The sequence below is a fragment of the Cyprinodon variegatus genome, unplaced genomic scaffold, assembly GCF_000732505.1.
Source record: "Cyprinodon variegatus isolate N-32 unplaced genomic scaffold, C_variegatus-1.0 Scaffold393, whole genome shotgun sequence".
Taxonomy (NCBI): Eukaryota; Metazoa; Chordata; class Actinopteri; order Cyprinodontiformes; family Cyprinodontidae; genus Cyprinodon; species Cyprinodon variegatus.
Window position 1 is genome coordinate 774,515 of NW_015150846.1, and position 5,811 is coordinate 780,325.

Genomic DNA, 5,811 nt, shown 5'->3' on the forward strand with positions numbered 1-5,811 from the left:
CGTTATTCCATATAAGATACCTACAGTATGGGGGGAAAGTTGTGTTTATAGATCAGAGTCCATGACAGGAAGGCCTGGCGGTGAAAAGCTGATAACTTAATGGGAACTTTATCAATATCATAATTGCACATTAAGAAGAAGTTTAATCCACCAAGTTTAGAAATCATATACAAAGGTAAAGCATTCCAATGGCTCTCTTATATATATTTACTTTTTTTTTTAATTTAAATTTTTTAACAAAATACATTAATTTTCATTTTCAAGTAGGAAACTTGTATTACTACCAATGGAAACATACAAAACTTAAAAAAGAATTAAATTAAAATAAAAGACGGACTCATTCTGCAGCAAGACAGTTTCTGGCATCATGTTAACTTTAGCAATTTTGTGAGTAAAATAAACAAAAATTTTGACCAATCATTGGCCTCCCCTGTGGCCACCCCTACCATTTATTTCCCTCTAATACAGATGGTGGCAACAGTAATACTCTTAAATGGAATATTCAAAACATTTGAATATTCCACTTAATATTCTACAATTTTTCATATATTAGCAATAAAAACAACAAAAACATCATAGTTAATTATGCACACCCTTAGTAAAAGGTAGTTTATTCAAATATACTAAAAGTGTACTAATTTCCTTAAAATCAGGCAGTGCACTTAAAGTTTACTTATTCTAAATTATATTTCATATACTTAACAATTGTTTACTTTGTTTACTAAAGTATACTTTAGTAAACTTAAAAATGTCCCAATTTAGTTCAAAGAAGTATTACTTTAGTAATACTTCAATTACACTAAAAGCACATTGTTCGATATACTTTCTAAACTTATACTTAAGTATTCTTAATAGAATTTACTTCAAGTATACTACTTTTGTAAAGGGCATTGATATACTAACATTAAAGATGATAAATGCAGAATTCAAACAGAAATAGATTTTTGTGTTTTATGGGGTAAGGAGAAAAGTCATCTAGGATTTTTCAGTGAAATCATAGATAAATAACTATTTTAATAAGAACTTGTTAAATATTTATGTAGATATTTTTAATTGTAAATGTCAATTTTATGCAGAATGATTACTGCTAAAAGTAGGTACTGTAAGTAATGTCAATGGAAAAGATTTTCGCCCAAAACTCAAATCTGAAAAATTTGATCCATTATACCTTTTATCTAGAAAGCACGGATGTTTGAATATATTCATTTTTTTTGTAAACAAAGGCTGTGGGAAAATATATTTTGTCTTTATTTAGAAAATATGGATGTTTTGCTCGTTAATTTTCCTGCTGGAGCAGTGCAGATTGACGGTGAGGTTTTGGTGCCTATCTACTTTAGGCCACCCCTCAGTGTACATTGGTTATCGCCTGGACACCCTTATAGAAATTTTCTGGCTACCCCTCTGTATGACATGTCACTACATAGTTTTTGTATATGTCTATATTTGTCGACTAACAGAGATAAAGATGAATAGAAGATTTTGTGTTCGTTTTTGAAACTTATTAATGAAGGTTTCTGATTTTTTCCTTTTACATACATGTATATGATATCTTCCCATACTTAGAACTATTATGACCATGTCAGATAAATCCTTCGGAATGTCATTCTTGTATGTTAATATTTGATTTATCTGAAAAGGTGTTATATTATCTATTTGTTGCTCAACCAAATATTCAGGTTGTGTCAAAAGCAACCTGTGACTCGACACAAATAGAAGAAATGTTCAATAGTTTCTGGTTCTTCAACGCAAAATACACAGGCATCCAGTCTCTGCTGTTGGATGATAACTATTAATAATTTTATATTGTACTTCTGTTACTTTTGGTAGAATTGGCCATTTTAAATATTTAAAATATTTTCCTATGTGACCTTAATCATTTATTGTTAGAATTTTTGTAATTCCAGTAAAATTATGAAAGGTTTTACATTTAAATGCTGTGCCTATAAAATGATTGTTACACTTTTTATCTCTAATAGGCCATTGCTCAATTTTTAGCATGCTCTTATATTTAATACGCTGGAAGAAATAATGATAAATGTAAAGGGTGTGGAGAAAAAGAAAATGTCGAACACTTACTGATGAACTATAAAACTTATGAACATGAAATTTAGAAGCATGGTTGGAAGGAAAGGCAAAGAATGGAGTGTTAAAGGAATATTAGGACATGAAGGAAATATAAAGGATATTCACAGATTAAGGGGAAAAAAATATTAATTTATCTATAGAATACAAAATAAAAAAAAATAGAATTTGATGTAAAGTAATGTTGCTACACCACTCGTGTACAGTAGGTGGCGGTATGCACCTTAAAATTGCGATCCACCATAATAGAAAAGAAGAAGAAGAAAAAACATGGCGGCTCCCTGCTAGTCCAACGATTTCTCTGAATTTAAGCTTTTTTCTAACCCTGACATTAAATTCTGAACGGTAAGTGGGATTACACTGTTAAATACTTTTCGTTTCGGTTTATTTTAACCCTATAGACGCTTAGAAAAGGTCAAAGTAGACACTTTTGAGCTTACTAGCAGTCCTTACACGCTTTCTTTACCACGTTTGTTTTGATTTTCGATTAACTTCTCCTTTTTTACATCCAAAGCACAACATTAACCTGCTCTGTATATATTTAATCACAAGTAGTTATTATTAGTGTTTTAATGAGGCTTGAAGCGTTTCACATATTGTATTGAAACTGCGTTGATACTGTCTCACCGAATACTGACACCTGCTGGACATTTAGAGACACTTCAGGCAGTTTATTTGACACTAAACTGAATTGTTTTGATGACCTACTACAATGATATAATTGAAGGCATTGTAGGTTATATTGTAGTTTTTCGTACCTATGTTTACATTAAAAATATCTTTGATATTTTTAGATGCAGCCATTAAATAATGTAAACATATCTCGTAACGTGGAAATTTAGGGGAAAATGTGAATGATGGTGATGGGTCCAGTAACACCGATGCATGCGTGGAGCCCATAGAGCAAAACACTGTATTGGTGTAAGTGTTGTTTCGAGAAAGTCATGTTACTGATACAGGAGTTCTTTCTAATTGACTGACTCACTAAAATTTTGTTTAAAAACACATCTGTCAACTAGTGTTGCACTGATACCAATACCAGTATCGGGCGGGGCCTCGATCCAGCACTAAAATGGTGGTATCGGTATCAGCAAGTACCGGCAAATAGGGAACAGATACCATTTTGAGAGCTAAAAGTTTATTCAACTATTGTCACCCATTCCATAAGTACAGTAAAAACGGTAAATAAACTAAGAGTCAATTTGAAATCAACTTTAACTCTGATAAGTTGAGTGATAACGGAGAGGAAAAGTATGACACAACGACAAAATTAAGATAAAAATGGAACGGCTGAAACGTTCCGATTCCTTTTAGGTTGCACCAAGATTCTTGATCATTTTAATCATAAACCGCAACAGATGAGACATTTTTTTTTAGCAGATGCATCATGTTGACAGATACGTTTTTAAACACAGTTTAGTGAGTCAGTCAGTTAGAAACAACTCCTGACTTTCTTGAAACGATACATGCACCATTGCAGTGTTTTGCTCTATTGGCTCAATGCATGCACCAATGCATCAGGGTTGACCCATCACTACTGCATGGCTGAAATCACTGCCAGGGAATATAGATGAAGCACGATGGGAATCAAGGCATTGGCGTCACATGTGCGAAGCGTGAAACTCAAAGCGTCAAAATAAAGTTACGGAGGAGCAGCAGGTATTTTTCTATTCTCCGTTGCAGAGACTTGGAATCACTGCAACACCTCCACAGTATCTCTCACATCAAGAAACAGCGGCAGTAGAACCAAATCTCCTGTGTGTGTATGACCGTTCATTCTTCCTGTCCGCTGAACTGCTGCTAGTTTTCCTCACATGCCTGGAAGATGTCTAGTGCTACTACCACAGATGATCTCGCTCTCCAAATGGAATTGAACGATTCAGATTAGCTAGCCGAATTAATTTAAGGGATAGAGAGTAGCCGCCTGTGGCCCGGGCTGCCTGTCACAACTTCAGTCTGGCGTGCGGATGATGTCATACACACTCTGCTTTGTTTTTAAAAGATATAAATATAAAAAATATAACCGCGGATGTCTGGGGGACAGTGATTCGCCTACATGTTATGAATGCTGGTGTACCATTAATGATAAATTATGAACAGTTTAGTTTGTGCCTTCAACTCGTTGCCCATAGGAAGACGTTACTTGGATATAACCTTACAGAATATCTCCAGAACAGCTCCAAATGACACAAAACTCTTATGGGTGAGTAGAACGTGAAGGAATAATGGAAAATCAAGGGCCCAATGTTAAAAACCGGCGTTCCCCTTTAACTCATGTAGCCAATTAGTTTATTGTTGAATATCAGAGCACTTTCTTGATCTTCTATTTGAACCAGGGGTCGTATCTTTTGGTTTTTGATTTTTCTTTCTTTTTTTTTCAAAATACAAATACAATAGTTGGAGCTTTTATTTTTTTATGTTGCTGATTAGGTATCTATAGTGTCGAAGAATTGACATGAAGGATAAATAAGACAGGGTTTGTTCTAAATGCTCATTATTTTCCTAAGAAATATTGATTTGTGGCGATGAAGTACTATATACTCCCCCCTTAGCTTAATAAAACGCTATACGTGGATGCAGTGCCCTTAAACATAAATTGTTTTCCATTAACTTTAATTATTTCGTGTTTTTTTTTTGCATAATTTTGGGTCTGTTAAGAAAAAGGTTTCCATGTTAAGACTGAAAAGGGGTGAGCTTTTCATGCTTAAAGAAATATTTGTTATGCCTTAAATCAGAGGTCTTCAACAGGGGGGCCGTGACCCCTAGGGCAGCGGGGGTAAAATTATATGACTGGTGTAGAATCAAATACAAACAGCATAAAAATAAAACAACAAGCCTGTCCCATCTAGGCGTAATCAGACAATGAGTGTGCTCCTGATGTCCAGTCTGCTCCGTAGCTTTGTTTTGGTCGCTGTAACCGCAAAAAATCCCGCTTCACAAAGATAGGATGTTATAGATAGGATGAGTCTTGAACTGAATTTACCTGTGACAAGAGGCACAGATGCACCGACTGATGTAATTGTGAGAGAATGCCGCAATTTTTACTTACTCTGATCGTCAAAAAATTATATATATATACTTTTTTTTCTGTGCGGCCCGGTACCAAATGACCGATGGACCAGTACCAGTCCGCGGCCCGGTGGTTGGGGACCGCTGCCTTAGGGGGTGCGAAAGTTTTGGTTGATTAGAGATTTTTTTTTTTTACATTCCCCCTGAAATTTTTTCCACTAATTGAAATGTCTTTAAATACACATTAACATGAATTCAACACACTGTAGTAAACAGATAAATGGAGGCAGATGTCTTTCAGTCTTCAATGCACACATTCAGTGACACACAGGAGCTCTTTCAAGCTGGGGACCGTTTCATTCACAACACCTGTCCCATCAACCAGGAATCAGAATCAAAAATTACTATAATAATACCAGGACAAAACTACTTTCATTACATTGCTCCATCTGTAATAGAGTGACTATAGAACCAGTTTGATATAACACAGTTTCATACCATATATATAATTAGGGGGTCCCCGCTCCATCTCGCCATCAGTTTGGGGGACCCTAGCCTGGAAAACGTTGAAGACCATTGAAGTTTCTTTTTATTTTTTTAAACCTGGCAGCAATTTTTTTATTTTTTTTCCTGGCTATTGTTACCAAGGTTGAAATTTTAGTATCTGGACTAGAGATGTCCCGATCCAGGTTTTTGCACTTCCGATCCGATACCGATATT

General features: G+C 34.9%; 1 protein-coding gene across 1 annotated transcript in view; it reads left to right on the forward strand.

Moving 5' to 3' along the window:
- Positions 1 to 2,327: 2,327 nt before the first annotated feature.
- Positions 2,328 to 5,811, forward strand: part of LOC107092752 (nuclear polyadenylated RNA-binding protein 3-like) — a 5,661-nt gene continuing 2,177 nt past the window's right edge. Inside the window, exon 1 of the mRNA XM_015387387.1 lies at positions 2,328 to 2,427. The gene's annotated coding sequence lies outside the window, so the exon portion shown is untranslated. The remainder of the gene's footprint in view (positions 2,428 to 5,811) is intronic.